The 24511-nt window shown below is 34.4% G+C and overlaps 1 long non-coding RNA gene across 1 annotated transcript; it reads left to right on the top strand.

Annotated features, from left to right (window-relative positions):
• Positions 1-240: 240 nt before the first annotated feature.
• LOC116423268 lies at positions 241-15155 on the top strand. Its single transcript, XR_004233805.1, has 3 exons — positions 241-438; positions 11808-11874; positions 12929-15155. It is a non-coding gene; the product is annotated as an uncharacterized LOC116423268 (long non-coding RNA).
• Positions 15156-24511: the final 9356 nt, after the last annotated feature.

Genomic DNA, 24511 nt, shown 5'->3' on the forward strand with positions numbered 1-24511 from the left:
AGCAAAACTAGTTTGGGAAATGCTAACCCAGGGTAAATGCTCAGAGCCTGGCTTCATGGAGTCCCTACAGGGGGAATGTTTTGGAGCCCAAGCTCTCCAGGGAACAGTCAGTCTTCTCTTAAGAATCTGTTCCTCCTATTATGTAGTTGGGGCCACTGGGCAGCTAGGTCAGCACAGTGGGTTGGCTCATTGTAACACAGCGTTCATTAACCCCATCCGCTCATTAGGGAGCATGGCAGCTGCTGGGAGGGGGCAAAGACAGAGGTCTTGCCTGTCCTGTCCTGCCCTCTCCTGTTCCTCCTTTGGACAGAATTTGATGTCACAAGAAGATGCCCCTGTTTTTGCCATCCTCAGGTCCATTTTCATTCTTCCACTGGGAGGGGGAAAGAGGATGAAGGAAAAACTGGATTGACTTCCTAGCCAATCACCTACAGCTCTGTGAGTGTTCAAACTGTTTGAGCTAATTGATAAGCAGAATAACTCAATTGAGTGTTGTTTATATCCAAGAGATGCTTTACTGGGGAATCTGAGAAGTTCTAGCAGGATAGCAAGCTAAATGGAAGGATGACTGTCTTCCAAATCTTCCTGACCAAAATTGGGAGGAATTCACAAGCTGTCTTCAACAGGCATGGCATCCGCATAAGCTTTTTTTCAAAAACAGACCATTAGCTAGGGGGGGGGGGGGTTTAAGTCATTTTATCTTTGTACCTGTTGTTTTCATTCAAGACTCTTTCTGACCCTATTTGGGGTAGTTTTGACAAAAAAAAAAAAAAAAAAGTGCATTTTCTTATTAGACCCTCATAAGAAAACAAGAGCAGATGGCACTATCTAGTCTGTCCTACATATGATGGTCAAATTAATTTAACCAATGCACAAGACTGATAGTGGGCATTACTTTATTCAAAAAGCACCTGTAGTTTCCAACTTCCTTCCAAATAAGACCTAGATTTCTTAGCCTGATACATAAAACTCATCAATCTGATCTAACCTACCTTTCCAAGTTTCTCATACTACCTTATTTCATTTGCTCTGTATTTAAGCTCACATAATCTATTCATTTTTTCAAATATACCTATTTACTTCAACTTGATAAGCATTTACTAAATACTGACTATGAAAAAAGAATTCTGCTAGGTAGAAGGTATTTTAAAATTGGGAGGGGGGGGGGATGTCATGTGTACATTTTTTGATATTGTCCTAGAGAATTGGTTATGAAACATTTCCCAGAACATCCTTACAATCTTCCAACTGGAAGCTTATTCTAGCCCTGGCCTTCACATATTGGAAGTAGTTTTTATCTTACAGCTTCTCCCTCTTATTAGCTGGGAGGGAGGGGAGAGGGAGAGGGGAAGAGAAAGAGGAAAGGAAAGAGGGAAGGAAGGAGGGAGGGAGGGGGCAAGGAAGGGAGAAGGATAGGAGGAAGGGGGGAGGGAGGGAGGAAGGAAAGGAGAAAGGGAGGGAAGGAGGGAGGAAGGAAAGGAGAAAGGGAGGGAAGGAGAGGGGAAAGAGGAAGGAAGGGAGGAAAAGGAAGGGAGGGAGGGAGAGAGAGGGACGGAAAGAGGAAAGAAGAGAGGGAGAGAGGGAAGGAAGGAAGGGGGGAGGGAGAGAGGAAGAGAAAGAGGGAAGGAAAGAGGGAATGAAGGAGGGAAGGAGGGGGCAAGGAAGGGAGAGGGATAGGAGGAAGGAGGGAAGGAGGGAGGAAGGAAAGGAGAAAGGGAGGGAAGGAGGGAGGGAGAGGGGAAAGAGGAAGGAAGGGAGGAAAAGGAAGGGAGGGAGGGAGAGAGAGGGATGGAAAGAGGAAAGAAGAGAGGGAGGGAGGGAAGGAAGGAAGGAAGGAAGGAAGGAAGGAAAGAAGGAAGGAAGGAAGGAAGAAAGGGAGGGGGGAAGGAGGGAGGGAGGGAAAGACAGAGGGTGAGAAGGACAGAGGGAAGGAGGGGAAAATGGAGGGAGGGAGGGAAGGAGGGAAAAATAAAGGGAAGGAAATAGAACTGATTTTGACTTTTCCCAACAGTTTTTCTTAAATGCTGTCTTCTTAGTATTATTCTTAGCAAAACCTTGAAGTTTTTAGGTATCTTGAATACCATTCTATGATATTCATATTTTTTATGTTGTGTACCTAACCTGTTCCACTGATTGACTTTTCTGATTTTAGCAAGTAATAAATAATTTTGATCATTATTGCTTTGTAGTATAATTTGAAAAGAGGTATTGCTATAGTTCCTTCCTTTCATTTTTCTCATTATTTTTCTTGAGATTTGTAACCTTTGTTGCTCTAGTTGATATTATTTTTCTACTTTATAAAGTAATATGTTTGTACTAAGATTGGTGTAGAACTGAATAAGTAAATTAATATTGGCAATATTGTCATTTTTATATTGGTATGACAGAATCATGAGTAATTAATATTTCTCCAATGATTTAGGTTTCTCTTCTTAAAGAGGTGTTTTCTTTTTACATATCCATGTATTTCCATATGTGTCTTTGTAGGTAGATTCTCAAATATTTCATATATTCTAAATTTATTTTAATTGGAATTTCTCTATGTTTACCTGCTGAGTTTCATTCTTGATATGTAGAAAAGTCTGTGTGCTTTTGTTTTACGTTCTGTTAAAGTTATTAATTTTGCTAAAGATATTGGTTTTTTAAATTAACTTTTCAGTTCACTGTTTAGGGTTCTCTAAATAGATGATAATATAATACACAAAACTAAATAGTTTGATGCCTCTTTACTTATTCTCTCAATTTCTTTTTCTCCTGTTATTACTTTAGCCAACATAAACACTCTATAGTTAAAATAAGTCATGTTTGCATTAATATTCATTGAGAACACTGTTCTATGGCTTCAATTCTCTTCCATGGTTTATGTTTAAGATTGTGTTTTTGTTATAACTAGAATCTGGTATAATTCCTTCTTTTCAAATTTTCACAAATATTATATGTAACATTAGACTTGCTTCTGTGAAGGTATAGTAGAATTCACTTAACTCCATCTGGTCTTGAAGATTTTTATTTGGAGTGTTCAATTTCTTCTTCAGTTTATTTTCTAAGACCATTATTTGAACTCTATTTCTCATTATGTTTCTCTAGATATGTTTATTTTCATAATTACTCATCTATTTCATCTAAACTATTAGATTTATTCATATATAACAGAGGAAAATAGCTTTTCATGTTTTCCTTTATTCCATCTTCAATTTTTTTCAGATTCTTTTTCATTTCTGATGCTGACAATTTGGTTTTCCTCTTTAAAAAAATCAAACTAACTTCCTGTCTATTAAAAAAAACATTTTTATTCAAGTAATTTTTTAAACATTCAATATTATAAATTTCTTACTTGGTTTTCAAATTTTCTACTTTGGTATTAGTTAAAGTTTTTTGAAAGGTGAGTAGGATTTGTTGCTTTTTAAGTTTTTTTTTTTAACTCACTTTGTCAATCCTTTGTTTTTTATTGATATAAGGATTTAGAGATATGAATTTTCTTCTAAGCATTGTTTTGGATACATCACAAGTTTTATTATGTTATTTAAGTGTAGTTATTTTCTTTGATGAATTTTGTTATTTTTCTATAGGGTTTATTCTTTTACTCATTAATTCTTTGGTATTAATTATTTATTCTCCAGATAATTTCATTTTTTTCTTTAAAAGTCAATAATTAAACATATTTTTATTGTTGTTAAAAGTAATCCACTATTTTTGATTTTGTGTTGTTGTTCTATATACTATATAGATTTCTGTATCCTAATTCATAGTTTACTTTTTATAAGTACTATATGCAACTCTGTAGTATGTGCATTTAATTTTATCCCTATTCAGTAGTAAAACCAAAGATCTATCATCTCTAAATTTTCAAAAATACCTTTTAGGTTCTTATTTTCTTGCTTGTTTTCATTTTTATTAGATTTGTTTAGGTTTGAAAAGGAGTATATTAAGGCTCTGTAAGGTTAAACTAAAATAGTATATTTGTAACTATAATTCAATTAACTTTATTTTAAGTAATTAGATGCTATACCACTTCATGAATATAGAGTAACTGTTTATATGCTTATTTATTAACTACCATGCATTTAAGCATAATCTAATTTTCCTGTTTATCTCTTTTATCCATTTCTTTTTTTAATGGTACCATCTGTTAGATAATGAATGACATACTTGCTCTTTTGAGTTCATCTCAAGCATAATGGATTTTGCTCTATACTTTTATGTTAATATTTATGTTTTATGTTTTAAATATATTTCTTATAAGGAACATTTTGTTGGACTTTATTTTCTAATCCATTCTTTAACCTTCTTCCATTTTGTGATTAAGTTCATCCCTTTTATCTTCATAGTTTTAAGTGCTAATTGTGTATTTCTGTCTGATATCCATAGTTTTCTTCATTTTGCTCCCTGTACCTCTCTTTATAAATAATGAAAAGATGTGAGAAGAGTGTGCTTAACCTAATATTCTATAACTGAACCTATCTGCTCCATTGTTCTTCTCCACTTCCTAGACCTAGACTTTAATCATATTTTCATACTTTTGCTTTCTTTCCTCATAGTCTTGTTTTCATATGTGATGGAGCTTGTTTTGCTTGCCAGTAATTCCTGTGACCCTTTCCTGCTCCCAACCCCTACCAAACAACATCCATTTCTCTGTTGAGATTAGTATATTTTTATATCAAATCCTTTGTATATAAACTTGTGTGTGTGTGTGTGTTTAGGGGGGGTTGGGTTATTTTTTTGTTTTTTGCTGAGGCAATTGGGGTTGTGACTTGCTCAGGGTCACACAACTAGGACATGTTATGGACTGGTGTTCTATCCACTGCTCCACCTAGCTGCCCCACTTATGTGTACTTTCAATATTCTTTTGTCCAGTTCTTAAGAATGAAAGTCATATGATGTGATTTCTCACATTTCTTCCTTCGTGTTATACATTTCTCCTCTTGTACACTGCAATTACAAAAAATTGTATCTTCTTTTCTTCCTCATTTCTTTCTTTTGAATGTTCCATTTTTCTCCCTTTCACTTAACTCTCTCTATGGTACTTAATGGCATTTGGATTTTTAAAGAATACTTGGGGTCCACCCATTAGAATATAAGCACTTCATCACAGTATATGCACTTCTAATTGTTCAAAAGTATTTACTTTTCTAACTTTCTATTGACTCCTCTATTCAAAGATTGTACTCAGCACTTATCCTTTTATCAGTACTCTTTAAAAGTCTTTTATTTTATCAAAGGTCCATGCCCCCTCCCCTGTACCCTACTTAGTTTTCAAGCCTGTTCTTCTTGATTGTAAGCCTTTTATCTTTTGCTTTTTGGAATGTTATATCCCTATTTCACCTCCACTTACAGGAATATCTGCTAAATCTTGTCTGATCTTGGTCTTGATTCCAAGGTTTTCTTTTTTCTTTTGACTATTTGCAGCATTTTTTTTTCTTTTTACTCAGAAGCTCTGATTTTACCCTTTCTAGTATATATCTATCATTTTCTTCTGGGGTTTTTTTTTTCTCTTTTATTTTGTTAAAATTTATCTTGTTGATGACAAGGCAATTCCAATAGACTTGCAATAAAAAAAAAAAAAAAAAAAGTGCTATCTACATCTAGAGAAAGAACTATGGAGAGTGAATGTGAATCACAGCATAGTATTTGTATCTTTTTGTTGTTTGCTTTTCTTCTCTTTTCTCATGTTTTTTCCCTTTTTGATCTGACTTTTCTTGTGCATCATGACAAATACAGAAATATATTTAGAAGAATTGCACATGCTTACCCTATATTGAATTGCTTGCTATCTTGGCAAGATTGGTGGGGGAGAGAGGGAGAAAAAATTGGAATATAAGGTTTTGCAAAGGTAAATGTATGAAAACTATCTTTGCATGTATTTGGAAAAATAAAATACTATTAAAATTTTTTAAATATTTCTTGTTGTCTCGCAAAGACATTGGTTTCTATTTGGTTTGTTCTAATTTGTAAGGAGTCCATTTCTTGGATAAAGTTTACCTTCTTTTTTTCTAAATTATCAATTATCCTTTCTACCTTTTCCTACATACTTCTCATTTCATTTAAAACTACACTTGGTATCTCTTGTTTAATTTCTTTCGGGTATTTTTGTAGTCTTTGGTGCCAAAGCAGTATTTTCACTGAACTTCTGCTTAGACTTGCTAGAGAATTACTATCTTCTTGGTTTATTTCTTTGGCCTCTTGCAATCCATAGTACTTCTTCAGGGTTTGACATTTTCTTCTATTTATTCATCTCTCAGATCTGTAGTTTTGGACTAGGAGTTTGTGCTTAGGTCAGACTCTGCTTCTTCCTATTTCTAATCTTCAACAAAATGGTCAGATCCTGCTTGGTCTGGATGTGATGGATGAGAGCTGGCTCTTTTCAGGAATCTCAGAGTTTTGTCTCAGTCTCCTGGTGATTGATTTCTATTTTGGCTTCAGCCCCAACCTTACAAAATTGACTGTATCTTTTTGCCCCTGACAGAATCCCACCAGGTTATTTGCTAATGTTGTTTATTTTGTAGTAGAGTCTCTGCATGATCCCACATCCTATGCTATCTAGGTAATACCCTGGTCCTTTATTTTCCTTAGGTACTGCTGTGGTTCAGGCAAAGAGGGATCTGGGGATTGGTCTGTTCCTTATCTCCTGATACAATTCAAGTATAGGCTTTTTGAGCACTGAGCTAGATTCTAGTCTGGTCCTGTCACTTGCTATGATGCTAGACTGTTTGCCCATTATGCCTTCTGCCTCCCCTGACTTGTCTCTGCTCAAAATCTATGCAGGCTTCTTCAATCCTCTGCAGTCCTGCATTGGATGGAAGAGTTTATAAATCTATCTCTTCTCATTTTTGTCTTTTTATGCTTGTTCCTTCATAACAGCTTTACTAAAATATTTAGGACTTTTCTAACTCCAACTGTACTACAACCTACTTTATTCATTGCATTATAACCAATAAAAATGTTTAATGCTTCTGGGTTTTGTTTGTTTTTGAGAGAGTTGGATTTTTCCTCCTTAGCAGTTGTTCAGTTTTTATAAATGTATAATTTGTAGGGCAGAAATGTATATATTTCAATTGTTATTGAGTTATTTCCATAGATCTATTATAGCTAATTTTTCTAAAATTCTATTCATAGATTTAACTTCTTTCTTCAATTAGATTTGTCTCAACCCAAAAGAGCACATTGAATTTCTCAAGTATCATAGTTTTGTCATAATTCAATTGTCTTTATGTCAAAGCAATTAGATAATATGCAATTATTCAGTACATATATTTTAAATAATTTATCAAACGTTTAAAATAACAACGATAGACATAACAAACATAAATTTGAAAACTTAAATAAAATGCTGAAAATAGTAGCAATATATTAAGAAACTATTCACTATGATCAAGTTGAATTCATGCCAGGGATACAAACATGATCCAGCAATGTAACTAATCTAATTTTTAAAAAGCATGTAGGTATCTCAATATGTATAAAACAACAAAAAGATCTTTGCCAAAATAAAATATATCCATACTAAAAACTCTCCAAAGTGTAGCTATAAAAGGGTCATTTTAATAAATGAATAAATAAATACATATATTTAATGCCAACGGAAAAACACTATTGAGAAAAAATGGGGGGGAAAGCTTCCCAACAAATATAAGATTAAAAGGAAGAGATCTACTTCTTGCTGTTACTTGACATTACCCTCAAAAATACTAGCAATAGCAATGGTACCAGAAAAACAAAATAAAAGCATTGAAAAAGAAACAGCAAAACTGTTCCTTTTGACTCATGACATGACAGTTTATTAATGACAGAATCAGCAGACAAACTCATTAAATTAATTTTTAGCTTTGTACATATATTTGGATTCACAATTCCCCTCTTCATCAAATAGCAATAGCAAAATCTAGTAGGGAATAATAGAGAAGGAAGTTCCATTCAAAATAATTACAAAATGCATAAAATATTGTGGAGTTGGTCTACCAATACAAACTCAAGACCCAAATAGCTATAATTACAAAATTTTCCTTAAAGAATATACAAAATCATTTAACTAACTGAAAAGCTATTCATTAATTTTGGCTTAGATGTGACAGCATAACAAAAAATTTAAAATAACACTAAAATTAATTCAATTTTTAGTTTTATATCATTCAATCCACCCAGATGTTACTTAAAAGAGGTAGACAAAACAATTACAAAATTAATTTGAAAGGTACAAAAGACCTTTAATAACAAAGGAAAACAATTAAAAAGATATAAGAATTAAGAGGAAATACTATTTCCTGACCTCAAATTATATTATAAATCAGTAATCATCAAAACTATTTTGTACTTTTTAAAAAATAGAAATGGATCATGGAAGCAAACCAGACAAAGAAGAATGAAAAAGCATTCACCTCAAATAACTGAATGGGGCAAATCCAATTCATCTCAATAAACAAGTGTTCCACAAACTCAAAATACAAATTACCTGGGGATAATATTCAACAAGAATTGATAGAAAACTGGAATGCAGTCTGACTGAAATTTGACTTATATCAAACAGCTTACACCACATGCCACAAGAAACTTAAAGTGGCACATGACCTGAATAACAGAAGTCAAAGCATTTTTAAAAATTAGAAAAGAAAGAGCAGACATTTTTCATATCTGTAGGTAGGGTGAATTCTTAACCAAATAAAGGTAAAGAAGTTCACAAAAGATATAACAAACAATTTTAATTACACGAAACAAAAAATTTTACATGAGCAAGATTAACAAAATTAAAATTATTAAAGAGATAGCAAATTGGGAAAATATCTTTGTATTAAATGGTCCTAATGAGAGTACAAAAATGCATTGTAGGTGTAAATGGAAATACTGATCAAAAACAATTTCCTATATGTGTTCAAAGCACAAACTGAAAACAGTTTTTAGAAAAAGAATGGCAAGCTATTGAGAGAAATAATTGTTAATAATCAATGATTTAGAGAGATCCAGAGTTCCCACTTTTTCTAAATCCTCATTTTAAAGGTCTCTTGAAAGACATTACCGGTAATAAGACCAGATTAGATTTCTTAACAATCTTGTTCAGACTTCACCCAGGTGAGGAAGCCATTAGACATACTACTCAGGTTTGAGGCATAGGGATAAATTTTTCGAATATATTGCCAAAGGTGAGGGATGTAACTTAGAAGTAAATGACATGATCAAATTTCCTCAAAATAGGCCCAGTCCCTCATTACAATATTCACTTTCTCATTATTTGTTGACTAATCAGAGTTGAATGCTACTCTCTGGAACGCTCACCTTTCTAAGGGCATTTAAGCCATGAGTTTGCCACCATCATGGTCTTTGGTATTTGAGAGTGCCATTTACCTTTTGCTAAAATGCTGGCATTTTTAATAAAATTACCAATTACCCACAAATTATATTTCTTAAACTTTTAAAATGTCACGCTATTAATACTCATGTAAAATATATCCCCAAATCACAATAATAAAAGAATAAATCAAAACAAGTTTTAAGTTTAACTCACATTAACAAATTAGCAAAGATGACAAATTATGAGAATAGTCAATGCTGGAAAAGTGTGGAAATTAATATGTTATTAGTGGACCTTGAATGGGTACAACTATTATGGAAAACAATTTGACATTGTGCTAAGAAAATAGCTAATAGACCTATCTCTTTTGACCTTAAGATCTTGCTATTAGGCATATACCTTAAAGAAATGAAATAAAAACAAAAGATCCCATTCACACCAAAATCTCATGATTGCCTTTTTGTGGTAATAGTGAAGTGGAAATAAAGTAGGTGACAACTGATGGGAGAATGACTAAACAAGATGTAATAAATACAGTGGAAAGCTATGGAAAATCTAGATAGCATACTAAAAGACAGTGACATCACCTTGATAACAAAGGTCCACATAATCAAGCAATCATTTTTCTGGCAGTAATGTATGATTGTGAGAGTTGGATTATAAAGAAATCTAAGAATCACAACAATCAATACTTTCAAATTATGTTGTTGGAAAAGACTTTTAAGAGTCTCTTGGACAAACTAGTCAATATTAAGAGTTTAATTTAGACTATTCCATAGAAAGTCAAATACTGAGGCTGAAGCTTAAATGCTTTGACCACATGAGAAGATGAGACTCATTGGAAAAAACCCTTATCATTGGGAGAGATTGAAGACACAAAGAAAAAAAGATGGCAAAAGATGAAATGGATATAATATAGTGGAAACACAAACTTGAACAGACTTTGAGAAACAGTGGACGATAAAAGAGCCTAACATACTATAGTCCATGGGGTCACCAAGGATTGGACATGATTGAATAACTGAATGACAATGATGGAATATTGCTGAATTGTAAAAAAATTATTATAATGAATACAAAGAAGCATAAGAAGATTTATGGGAAATGATGTAACCAGAATCAAGAAAATAATACATCTGTTGATTACAACAATGTTTAGAACCCTGTCAAGCACTATTACCCACAACTATCAATAACACTGGCTGCTAGAGTCCCAGAGCCTTATGCTTCTTTAGAAGTAACCCTGAGGCATCATAGTTTCTAACACTTGTAACTTCTGAGTTCCCACTGTTGTGGAATCAGATAATTAGTTAATCAGAAGCAATTAAGCATTATTAACTTGTAGAAAATGAATATAGAAAGAATAACAATTACAAAAATATGACCCTTGATCTGGAAGCATAATCTACTCTTGCAAGCACTTAGGGAAAATAGGCTAAAATGCACTAGTAGTGAAATATATGGACAGAGAAGATATATGGCAAAGCTTTACATCACATGTCCTAGTGATTAGGCATTTTTCACCCTTTATGGAATCCTCATGAAGTTTATTTTAGGTATAAATCTTTGCTGATTTCCAGAGATTGATACCTTCCTAGAGACTTTAGCCAATACTTCCATCTTCTATAAGAGTTCACAATCTTGCTTCCTCTGTCATCAGCAACTACTAATCTGATGACCATTGCTACCATTTTAATCACTGATAGGACTTCTAATGGAATCTCTGGATCTTCTGAACTCATATGACCTCCTAAGCACTCCTCTCTTGCAATATGTCATTGACTTAAGATCAAGAATAAACTAATAGATGAAAGATATCCTATATGTTCAGGAATATATTCAAGCCAAGTGGGGATATTTTGTCCACTGTTCCCTCACAGCTAAGTAGTTTAAATCAATCCTTATCTTACTCACCACCAATATAATATAGAGATTTAGAGATTGATATATAAATCTCTTTTTTATGTGCATGCAGTTTCAGCTTGGTATCTCCTACATTGTTAGTTTTTCCATCTCTACAGCCAACTAAAAGATTTTTCATCATCAAGAAGTATAATTCCATAAGTCATCCACAGCTGGAAACAGGTTTCCAAAGTTCCACATGTTGAATTGGGCATGCTCTGTAAAACCCACCAGCAAGTGTAAATCCAAGAATGCTGTAAAGACTAGATCTTCATTGGCCAGTACTCTGATTAAAAAGTTTCATAAAAGTTCATGTGGTACAGATTTTTTACTGTCCCAAAATTGCAAGTGACTGTCACAACCACAGAGTTCTGCAAATTTAATAAACAAAGACCTTTAAAACAAACTTATCAGAGGAAAGAATAAACACAAAAATTGAAATGTAATTCTATGTAATTATAATTATCATATTTCCCCAAAAAAATAGGTATGAGAACGCAACTCTTTATTTCCTTCCATTTTCTCTGAATGTGAAACAACACATATAATGAGTTAGGTTTATTTTGTTGAGGGTTTTTTCTGTGTTAGCCAGTTTTGCTGAAAGTTTTTCCTTTGTTTTTTGTAGGAAAGGATGATCCACGGGAGTGAAAAGAGAGATACACTGTGGAAACATATGTAATATAAAAACCAAGGTATCAACAAAATTTAATCTTACAAAAGAAAAAATAAATCCTCAGTGGCTAAAATGAAGATGGGGTAGAGGTTGGGGGGAGAGAGCTAAGTAATCTTTTTAAAATAATAAAATAAATAATGTTTGCACTATTCCAAATAAAAACAACCAGAAATTCATAGAAGATAAAATCCTGACGATGAATCCATAATAAGACTACAGATCCATAGAGGCAGCTAAGTGGTTTGGTGGATAGAACACTGTACCTGAAGTCAGAAGGATTTGAATTTAAAAGCAACTTCAAATACTACTAGTATTTATCTCAGTCTCCTCAGCTATAAAAGGGGAATAAAAATAGCACCTACTTTTCAGGGTTGTTTTGAGAATAAAAAATTAATATTTGTAAAGCACTTCATGGCACATAGCACATTTACATGTGTAAATACATATATCCTCTATAACCTATGGTTTGGGTTTTTTTTTCACAATGCATAAATGTATAAAGTATGAGTAACAAGCGATAGGAACTAAAGATCTTCATGCAAGAAGCCAAATATGACCTCTTTAATATCATTGGGAATTAGTGATATTAAGAACAACCCAAGGCTAGAATATACTTTCAGGGGAGAAAGGGAAACAGAGAGACAGAGAAATTTAAACTTATATACTGAAAATATATATGTATATATAATTTAAAGATTGATAAAAGGAGTGGGCTAGAGTAGCATTGTCTGTTAAGAAGACATACTCATATGAGGAAATCTAGAAGCTAGATAAAGGAAATACTTGGATGAAGATCAAGAGGCAGAAAGAAAATCAACACTACCATGACAGAATAATGTAGACAATGAAAAATATACCATCGTGCCTGTTATATAATGCTTAATAAATACTTATTGATTGGTTGCTGGAAAAGGAAATAGAAGAGGAGTTTGGGGAAAAACTTACAAGCTTGGCATAGGGGCATGATATAGATGAGAACTACATTTATCTAGATTTCTAATGACATTCTCTCTCTCTCTCTCTCTCTCTCTCTCTCTCTTTCTCTCTCTCTCTCTCTCTCTTTCTTCTCTCAGGGACAGTATAGCAGGAGGGATAAGAAGCTCTCAATATTGAAATTCTGAAAGAATTAATTCAAATATCACAAGAGAAACAATTCTGATGAAGTGGCAAATGAAGAATTAATATAAGAGACATTGATGCAGAAACTGTGAAAATAAAAAAGAAAGCAAAAGGTGGACAAGAATGTGTTCTCACTGCCATGTACTTGCAGCCATTATTGCCATGGGGAGCAGAAGAAGAAAGAGAAAAAATCCCTTCTCTCTCCTTGGTAGAAGTCCAAGAGAGACAAAGCACTGAAAGTATCTCAAAAGAGACTAATGAACTTAGTTTTTTTAAAAATTAGGACAGACAATGAATGCAAAGACCAGTAGAAGATAAATAAGAAACACTATCTAAGGATAGCGTCAAGAGTATTAAAGTTCAGAATTTGCTGAATGAGTTTCATAGGAAAAGGTAAAGGTAGCCTTTCTATTATATTAAGGGAAAAGGAGGGGGAGAACCAGAATATGTCCACTCTTCAGGACAGATGGTACTATGAAACTTCACAAAGAAGAAAAGGCAGAGTTGCTCAGCAATTATTTTGCTTGCATTTTTATCTGCCAAAGAAAAGTATTTTTAAATTGGAAAGGACAGGACAAATTATGTAATAAGAAATTGACACAAAAGATAGTTAAGGTAATAGCAAGTGAGCCTCTAGCTCCCTTGATAGAGTATAAGGCAATTGGTTCATATGAACTGCATTCTTGGGTTACTGGATGAACTAGTGAATGTGATTGTTGAGGTATTGTCAGTAATATTTGAATGAGCATGGAAATACAAAGAGTTATTGCAGTTTGGAAGAAGGGTAAATATCATGGTTTAAAGAGAAGAGACTAAAGACTAAAAAGTATGAGTGAATCAGCTTGACTTCAAATCACAATCAAAATTGTATTATTAAATGAATGTTTAGAGAAAATCTAGAAAAGGAATCCATGATTTGCAAAAATCTGAGGTGGCTTCATGAAAAACAAACCATTCCAGGCTAGATTAATTTCTTTGATAACAAGAGCACCAGATTAACCAATCAAGAAAATATTGATATATTTAAATTTGGCAGGGCATTGGATAAAGTTTCTTGTGGAAAAGATGGAATGAGGCAGACAAGATGACAATATAATTAAATGGATTAGAAACTGATCAGATGATTGGATTTGAGGGGGGAAGTTATTAATGGTTCCACTAATTAATTTGGAAGATCACTAGTGAATTATTTTGTGGAATTATGCCTTGATTTGTGCTCTTTAATACTTACATTTGATAAAGGCACATATGTCATGCTTTTTAAACTTAGAGATATAAAATGTTTATCCTGAATTCATATTGTATTTACCTTCAAAAATTTCTAGACATGGGACAGGTGAGTGAAGAAATGCATAATCAAATAAAATTGAATCTCACCATAATAATTTACTCTCATAAGAAAGTCACATGTTATGCTTAAGCATAACTGATTCCTCGGTTACTAGTGAACTCCACCTTGAAAATTACTTTGTTTTTACTTGGGTAATATTTTTTCTTTTCTTATGTCATTACATGTTACTCCTTTATGGGAATATAGGCTCCTTGAATCAGGACCTATTTAATTTGTATCTTGTAATTCTAGCATGGATATTGACACTTAGTAACATATAGCAAAGATATATTGAATGAATAAAATATATCTCACAGCCCTTATTTGGGATTTCCTAAGAAAGAAAGAAGGCTAGTCAAGCACTCATTCTGAGAACCTTACAGCATATCCGAAGCTGGCTGGTGCTTTATATATGGGGCCCAATAGTCTTCTAGTGCAAGGAGAGGAATGTCATCATCAGGGACAACTAGGTGGCACAGTGGATAGGGCATTGAGTCTAGGATTAAGAAGACCAAAGTACAAATCCGACCTCAGATATTTACTCATCAGTAAAAATCCTTGTAGGAGTATTGTAAAGATCAAAAAAGATACTATCTATAAGGCTCTTAGCATAGTGCATGGTACATAATGAGTGTTAAATAATATTATTAATCATCTGTGAAATGACAAGATGAAGAAGTTAGAAATAAATGCCAAAGTAACAAATCACCATCACTATCATCATCATTTATTAAGCTAAGGTTTCCAAAAATGTGATCTGAGAAACCATGGGGTTTCACAGGCCAAGGGATTTTGTAACAAATAAAACTGTAATGGCAGACAATCCCTCACAGTCATCCACTTTGTTTTCTCAGTCTGTATTGCATAATATGTGCCTTTAGTTGATGCAAAAAAAAAAAAAAAAAAAATTGGGTATTGTTTGAGGATTTTTTGAAATTTATCACTTGATCAAAATTTGACTTTATTAATTAATCAAGTGACTGCATAAAATATGAGGCAAAATGTGCAAAATGAGCCATGACCAGTAAATCCAATAAAAATGTAGAAGATGCAAAAGTTGCATAGAAACCCACAAAAGATGTCCAAATGCAGAAAGCTCTCAAACAACTCCTATGATTCACTCTCATTCCCCCAAAGATAGAACTTCATTGAAGGTTGCCATCAGAGCAACTCTTCAACCTTCTAAAGTGTTCCTCTTTCTAACAGAATTCTACACTGTCCCTCCAAGACTCATAGTCCTAACCTGTGAATTAGACTTTTCTCAACTCCACAGAAAACAAACATTCCCTGAGAGCTGCTTAATAAATGATCCCCTTCCCTGCAATACTGAATAACTTACTGATTTTGCTTTTCAAGTAAAATATTACTCAGGAGAAAGAAGTTTCTTTCTCCAAGAAACTTCACCAGGAAATCCCCTTCTCACTCTAGAAGGTCCAATTCTCACATTCCAAACTTGAGAATTCTTAAAGTTGGAATTACCCACAAAGCTACTTTTCAAAGACAGTGCTGCCCAGGAAGGTTTCCTTCTCTGGCCAGAGGGCTGGAGATCTGACTAGATTCCAGGACCATTCTGACCAGGGAATTCAAAATTCTACTTCCTGAACAGAGGATGTCAGTGATCAGGAATATTGTCTATGAGGTATCCTTTCACACTATATGCAAACACATGTTTATGTCTATGTGAAAGAACAACATCTGCCATATCCACTAGGCAATTTTTTTTTCTTGAAAAGTATTGAATACAATTACTTTAGGAGAATAAGACCCCAACTTTTGATGTGGTTCCCTAGCAGCATCCAAAAAGTTAGAACAGGAGGAAGCAGGACTTTTCTTCTCAATATTAACTAGTAGGAACAATTGGGTGACACTAGAAGGCATAAGAACAAATAGAACTTCCCTTCAAATGATAAGTAGTCTCTAAAATCATCAGCAAGCATTATCTGTAATGGGGATAAATTAGGAAGCCTTCCCAATAAAATCAGGTTGAAGCAAGAATGCCCTTTATCACCACTATTATTCAATATTATACTAAAAGTTCTGGTTATAGCAATAAAAAAAGAAAAAGAAATTGAAGCAATTAGATTAGGCAATGAAGAAACAAAACACTTTTTGCAGATAATATGAAACTTGGATAATTCTCATGAATCAGCTAAACGACTAGTTGAAATAATTAATTCAAGTAAAGTTCAGGATATAAAACAAACCCACACAAGTCATCAGTACTTTTTTATAGTATCAACAAAGTCTAACAGCAAGCTATAGGAAGAGAAGTTCCATTTAAAATAACTATAGACAATATAAAATATTTAGGAGTCCATCTGCCAAAAAAACTCAAGAATTATGTGAACACAATTAAAAAACACTTTTTATACAAATAAAGTCAGATCTAAATAGTGAAAAAAAATCACTTTCTAAGGGGTAGGCCAACTCAGTATAATAAAAGTGACAGTTCTATTAAATTAATTTATTTATTCAGCATCATACCCATCAAACTACCAAAAATAATTATATAGCTAAGAAAAAATGATGACAGAATTTATTTGGAAGAAAAAAGGGTCAAAATATCAAAGGAGTTGGTTTTTAAATAATGTGAAGAGAAATGGCTTAGCCATAGCAGATTTCAAATTGTATTACAAAGCAGTAATCATCAAAACAATCTGGTACTGACTAAAAATTAGAGTAGTGGATCAATGAAATAGATTAAATACATGACACATAGTATTAAATGACCACAGTAATACAATGTTTGATAAACCCAAAGATCCAAGATATTGAGACAAGAACTCATTATTTGACAAAAACTGAAAAAACAGGAAAGCTATTTGGCATATAGGGTTAGACCAACATCTTACACCACATACTAAGATAAGTTCAAAATAGGCATATAATTTAGACATAAAGGCTAATATCATAATAAGGTTACAGAAGTATGGAATAATTTTCCTTTCAGATCTATGGAGAAGGGAAGAATTTATGGCCAAACAAAAGATAGAGAACAATGTACAGTGTAAAATTGATAAATTTTGTTACATTAAATTAAAAAGGGTTTGCACTCAAAAAATGCATCTGAGATTAGTAGGAAAACAGAAAACTGGGGAGGAAATTTTCAGCAAGGTAACTAATAAAAGCCTCATTTCTCAGATATAGAGAGAGAACTAGAACAAATTTATAAGAATACAAGTGATTCCCCAAATAATGAATAGTCAAAAGATATGAAAAGGCAATTTTTCAATAAAGAAATCAAAACTATCTATACATTAAAGTGTTCTAAATCACTATTGATTAGTGAAAGGCAAATTAAAATAACTTTGAGGTACCACTTCACAACTATCAAATTGGCTAATATGGCAGAAAAAGAAAATGATAAATGTTGGAGGGACTTGGGAAAACTTGGACACTAATATCCTGTTGGTGGAAGTGTGATCTGATCCAACCATTCTGGAAAGTAATTTGGAAGGATGCCTCAAAGATTATAAAACAGTGCTTTTGACCCAACAATAGCACTACTATGTTATCCCATATATCCCAAATAATTTTTTTTTCTAAAGGAAAAGGACATATATGAATAAAAGGATTAATAGAAGCCCTTTTGTAGTGACAAAGAATTAGAAATTGAGGGGCAATTGCTCTTCAATCAGGGAATGGCTGAACAAGTTTTGATATATGATCATGATGGAATATTAATGTGTCATGAGAAATAATAAGCAGGATGCTTTCAGAAAAACCCAAAAAGACTTACATTAGCAAATACAAAATGAAGTTAGAAGAATCAGAAGAGTATACACAATAAAAACAGTATTGGATGATGATCAACAGTAAATGATTTAGCTATTCTCAGCAATAGAATGATCTAGTACAACTTCAAAGGATTCATGATGAAAAATGCTATCCAATTAAAAAAAAACTGACAAACTCTGAATTTAGATTGAAGCATAATTTTAAAAAATGTTCCTTAATTTGTTTTGGCTATATTTTCTTTTACAACATGATTAATATGGAAATATGTTTTGCATGACTGCACATGTATAACCTATATTATTGATTATCTTCTTAGAATGAGGAGTGGAGGAAGGTAAGGAAGAAGAGAATTTAGAACTCAAAAAAATATTAAATATAATTTACATGTAATTGGAAAAAATGAAAAGTTAAAAAAAAGGTAATTAGGATGACCAAATTAAATTATCCTGTGTCTTTGCTGAGTATTTTTTTTTAATATTATGGCTAAGTATACCTTTTTAGTTAAATATTAATCTATCTGTTTCTAATATTCTTCCAAATCCAAACCTCAATCAACAAGATTTATTATGCACCTACTGCAAACTCACAATCTAATGGGGGAGACAACATACAAATAAACATGCCTTTACAAGACAAATATAGGACAAAGTGGGGAGGCACAAAGATTAAAGAGGATTAGAAGTCTTTTTTTCAGAAGGTGCCACTTGATCTAAGTCTTGAAGACAAGAAAACTAGAAGACAATGATATGGAGAGAGACACTGTGGTTTATATTTTCTTTGGGCAGTAGGAGAGAGAGTCTAAATCACAGTCTCTCACATTTCCTGCCTTGGGGGACAAAACGTGGAAAATCTTTGAAGCTGGAAAATGGAGTGTCATTGTTTGAGGAACAGCAAAAAGAACAATGTCATTAGATCACAGAATAAATGGAGGGCAGGAAAATGTAAGAAAACTGGAAAAATTAGAAGGAATCTGGTCATAAAAGGCTCTAAAAAGTAAATAGAGGATTTTATATTTGATCCCAAAGATAATAAGGTCAGTGGAGCTATTGAATGGAGGAAGAAGGAGATAACATGTTCAGATCAATGTTTTAGGAAGAATAATTGAAAAGTTGAGTGGAAGACAAACTGTTATGAGGACAAATGAGCTAAAAAGGTGAATTAGCTGGTTAGTTCCAGAATCCTGGTATGAGGTGATTAAAGCCTGTACAAGGATGTTGATGGTGTGATAGGAGAGAAGAGAGAATACACAAGAGTTGTTGTGAAGGTAAATTCAGTAAGTCTTAGCAATAGATTAGTTATGGCGGTGGAGGGTGAAAGAGAATGAAGAGATGTTAGGGGTAGATAAATACATATAAGAACATCTGCTTAGGGCCAAAAAGTGAATCTGGGAATTAACTAGATAACCAAGTGAAGTATAGAAGAAGAAAAGAGGGTTTGAGACAGAGTCCTATGGGATACTATGAAGATCTAGCAAAGAAAACATAAAAGGAAGCTCAGACAGGACCAAGAATCAAACCAGCTTGATCAGCCCAGCCCACAACATGTGGCAGTGATCAGTAGGATTTTTATCACAAGGGCCTTGTTGAAGCGGGTCTAGGGCAATGCCAAGGAAGATGAACTCTAGGTGACCTCTATGCTTCTGGCAGTGCTTCTGGGGCGTGCTGGCCACATAGAGCGAGACATTCCCCCATTGACTGGAGCAGATTAGAGAATAAGCTTTCTATATGCATTTAGCAACTTGAGACAGATATGAACATGTTCTGTGTCTTTAAAAACCATGCCTTGGTGATGATAAATGCTGTAAACTGTCGTTTGTTGAATTTACATAATTTTTGTATTTTGCAGATAATAGTAACCTCCAAGCCCACCAACTGTGATAGATCTGAGCCCTCCTTAAAGGCCTAGAATTTGAGGATAGTCTAAGAACTGTGCTGAAGGAATTACTTAGAGATTTTTTTTTTTATAGTATTTTGGAAGGCTATTGGGAACTATGCCACAAAAATTGAGGGAGGGGGGAGACTCTTAAGTGCAAAGTTATAGAATAGGCTTGAACTTCCCTGGGGACAAATTCCACTCCCATTCTCCTTGATGGTGTGGGAAGGACCCCCTTGCTCCGAGTGCACTGCTTAATACTAAGCACTAACTTTGGTAAAAATTATCTCTCCTTGTCTCCTGCTGTGGTACAATCTATAACTGCCTGAATGTTGGATTGGGCAGGAGCTATCTAGATACTGAATTGGAAATTTGAAATGATAGTGTCTGGTCCTGTCCTTCAGGCCAAAGTCTTCTCTGGATCTGAGGAGATGGACGATGAGGAGAGAGAAGGTTTGCTATGGAAAGGTAGAAGGTTACGTCAATTAAAAACATCTAAAAGTAGAGATAGGCAGGGCAGTAGGAGTACTCAAGCCTAGCACATGGGAGCAGTATGCAAGCCTAGTAATAAGAGCATTATGAAAGCCCCACATGAGGGGGACAGTACTATGTCCCATCAATGTAGTGCCTATAGCAGCACTAAGGTAGGCGGCAAGGGATAAAAGAGGAGTGCCTATGGCAGCACTAGCACAGGACAAGTAGAAACAGTATTCACAGGTCCCAACATGGCAGAGAAGCACCAACTATGGCAGTATCCTTTGACATAAGGAGTCATTTAGGGATCAACAGTGTTTCTGACCTTTGTGCTAGCAGAGTGGCCAATGGGATTTACCTCAGTAATAGCAGATAATTGAGTCAGCATTGGCAGGAACCCCAGCAGCTATAGAGTGGGCAAGGATAGTGTGAGACTGTGGTGGTATATTAGGATCTAGGGGAGCCCAGATCCCCCCAAATACCCCAGTAAGATCTTAAAAACATATCAGAATGCACAATCATAAAGAAACCCAAAAAAGAACCAACTTTAGATTTCTACCTACATGATGGAATCAGAAAGACTTTAAGTTCAAATTTGGTCTCAGATACTTACTAGCTATGTGACCCTAAGTAAGTCATTTAACCAGTGTCTGATTCAGTTTTCTTACCTGTAAAATGGGGTTTATAATAGCATCTACCTCCTGGGGGATTATGCCTCAGGAAAATATTATTGGGAAAATTTAGCCACCCTGCAATAGCCTATCAGCCTTATTATTACCCCCTGCTCCTCTGATTGGGGGATGGAGCCAAAAGCTCCAAATTTCTTTTTAAGATGGGACCTCCGTTTTAGACTTCTTCAATCTGACTTCTTTCTCCAATCAAGTTCCCAAAGCAGATCTCAACCACCTCCTTTCAGTCTTTTGTGCATTGTTAGGTTAGATTGTAAACTCTCTGAGGGTAAGGGCTGTCTTTTTTCTTTTTCTTTATCCCCAGTGCTTAGCACAGTGCCTAGAACATAGTAAACATTCAATAAATATTTATTGAATTCATTGAATTCAATTGAAAGGATTGTTGGGAGGATCAAATAAGATAATATTTGTGAAGTTTTGAGCACAGTGCTTGGCACATAGCAGATAAATGTTTATTTTTCTTCCTCCCTATTGTTACCCTTTGAAATCAAGACAAAGCAGAAAGATAGCCAGTATATTGCGGAAACCTGGACAAAGGCAACAAATTAGGGCAGGTAGAAGAAAATTTCAGAGCTGTTACCTTTTTTAAAAATCTATTTTAAATTTTCCTTTCCTCTTCCAATATTTCTTGAATCCCAGTGATTAAGATTGTCCAGGACTACCCTGAAAATATGTAAATTATGTAAAAATAAATAAGCCCTGAGCATCACCAAGTATAGGAAGACTAGCCCAGACACAGCTCTGTGCAGATAACCTGCATATGACTTAGCATTCAGGTAGCCCACACCCAACCAAGAGTCTAGTCTGTTCCAATATAACACATCACCCAGGGTCTGTTACATGACAGGAAAAAAGAAAACAATTCCTCTAGACGATGGGGCTTAGTCTTAGTCACAGCATTCTGAATTAGGACTTGCCAACATTATCAAAGAATATGGAGTTTGGTCCAAGTATAAGCCCTCAACTCATAAAGTGAGTTTGGAAACATGAATAAATAGATGTTTGACATAATAAAAAATATTTCAAATTAAAAGATAGCTAAGTGGTAAAACCAGAAACAGAATGGGTAGCATTGTGAGCCACAGAAAAATGCAAGTGTGAGCAGTACTTTAAAAAGTAGACCCAGTGTAGACATTTGTTTATTCTATTCTGAAACTGATAGGAGTCCTTCACATTTCTGACAGAGTAATACCTAATATACATTGGATGGAGAAGGCTTAGAGCTTACTTTTTCTGGTACGAGGGGTTGGGGAGAAGAGAAATATCTACCCAACCTTTAGAGAAGATGGGAAGTATAGAGTCCTCTAAATGGACAAAGAAATGGCATCTCTCCCATGAGAATTCTAATGACAGAAATATTCTGGCTGGCAAATAGTGGAAAAATGATCACAAACTACAGATTTTTGGTATTGACTCCAGTATCTAGATAGGATTCATTTGAAAGAAAAATGACTTCTTAGTTAATACAGATGACACTAACCATGATAAGGAGTAATGATAATACAGAAATGTCATATGAGCTATAGCACTAATATAAATGGTAGTTATTTCTGTTTTGTCCAGAAACTCTCCAGATTCATTCATTCATTCGTTCGTTTGTTGTTTATTCAGATTTTTTCTTTGGATTAGGTGAAAGAGGAGATTCTTTGCCTCAATTGCTACCTAACCTTGATCTCTGAATGGGTGGGTGCAGCCTCAGTCAAACTGAAAGTGTAGTAGACCTTACCTTACAAATGCTAAGGTCTCTCACTGTATCCTGGGCCATCTCCAATCATCCTAATTTATATCTGGCCACTGGACCCAGATGGTTCTGGAGTGACCTTGCACAGTCCTCCCCACCTTAAATCCAACTCACTTACATGTCATGGCATCACCTCCCTGATGACATAGTTCTCTTAGAGAATGAAGGACAAACAACAACAAATCTTTACAGTTCTGCTCATTATCACTGCTTTATATTAGAAGAGCTGAGGCATCAAATATTTATTAAGTGCTGGAGATTTTGAAGGATGGAAAAAGATATACATGAGGAGTCTCATTTTGAAGTCTAGAAAGTCATAAGCATAGCTGGAAGGGAAATGAAAGTTGGCTGCCCTGGGTTCTTCTACAAAATGGAGGCCTCAGAAGGAACTTGACAATTAGAGAAAGGGACTGGCATAGCAAAGAGATGTTCCAAGATGCAGAGACCATTGTTCCCTATGAACAAGGTCTGGGGTTAAAGTACAGAAAGAGAAGCACAGTTGGGAGGAGAATGAAGGATAAAAACCCACTGTTACCACACTCATCACATGAACCAAAATGTTAAATTCTAAGATTCAGTTCTTCTAAGATGGGGGATGGAATAGGGGTGGGGTGAAGGAGAGGGAAGGATGTGAAGGGAGAGCCTGGAATTTCTTAAATTTATTTTCCTCTGTATTTTGTCATTCCTTCATGGAGCTGTTACCTTTTTTAAAAAATCTATTTTAAATTTTCCTTTCCTCTTCCAATATTTCTTGAATCCCAGTGATTAAGATTGTCCAGGATTACCTTGAAAATATGTAAGAAGGTTATCTAGAAGACTTTTAGGACTTTGTCAATAGAAGATGGAATTTTGTAAGAGCAATATTTTCTAGTGTACATAGTCTGAGCTAAATTTTCCTAAAACACTATCCAGAGTATCATTGTACTGACTAGATATAATAGTATGTAATCTCATCAGATTGGTTTAGGAACACATCAAATTGATGATGGACTCTCAGGATCATCATCATATCTCCCCCTCCTCCCACATAGAGAATCATGTGATTCTACTTCTAAAACTCATGACAAATTGTCTTCTTCCTGGGATGTGTTTTACAACAAAGACTGTTCCCCAGGTACCATCCTAGATAAATTAATAACTAACATTCCTACCATATTATCTACATGTAGATGAACGTCACCCATGACATCTGATCCTGACAACCACTCTTTGAATGATTCCATGAACTCTCCTGTTCTTCTTGGAACTTGTTTGACATTGTATGACATTGTCTTACATGCCTTTGTTTGTAGACATCCGAGGGGCACCTCCCCTACTGAGTGTGAGCATGCTCACTGGTGCCTTCCCTTTCTTTGTATCCCCAGTACTTAGCATAGAACTTGGAACATAGGAAATGCTTAATAAATACTTGTTGAATTGGCTCACTGATGTCACACAAGGAATTAAAAATGACTGATTGCTTAGAACTCTGAAGGATGGATTGTTGGTTCAAAAGCCATTGGCCTAGATGGGCTATTTATTTATGCCTTTCTCTTCTTTTCTTTTTAATTAATTTTGATCAAGTTATCCTTCAGAAGCTACTAAAAAAAAAGTAACTGGTAGGGCAAGAATTAATCCCATTTTAGAGATGGAGAAAATGAGGCACTGAATGCTTACTAGCTTTGACAGGTCACATTCTTGGTGGCTGAGCTGG

This window comes from Sarcophilus harrisii, chromosome 4 (assembly GCF_902635505.1).
Source record: "Sarcophilus harrisii chromosome 4, mSarHar1.11, whole genome shotgun sequence".
Taxonomy (NCBI): domain Eukaryota; kingdom Metazoa; phylum Chordata; class Mammalia; order Dasyuromorphia; family Dasyuridae; genus Sarcophilus; species Sarcophilus harrisii.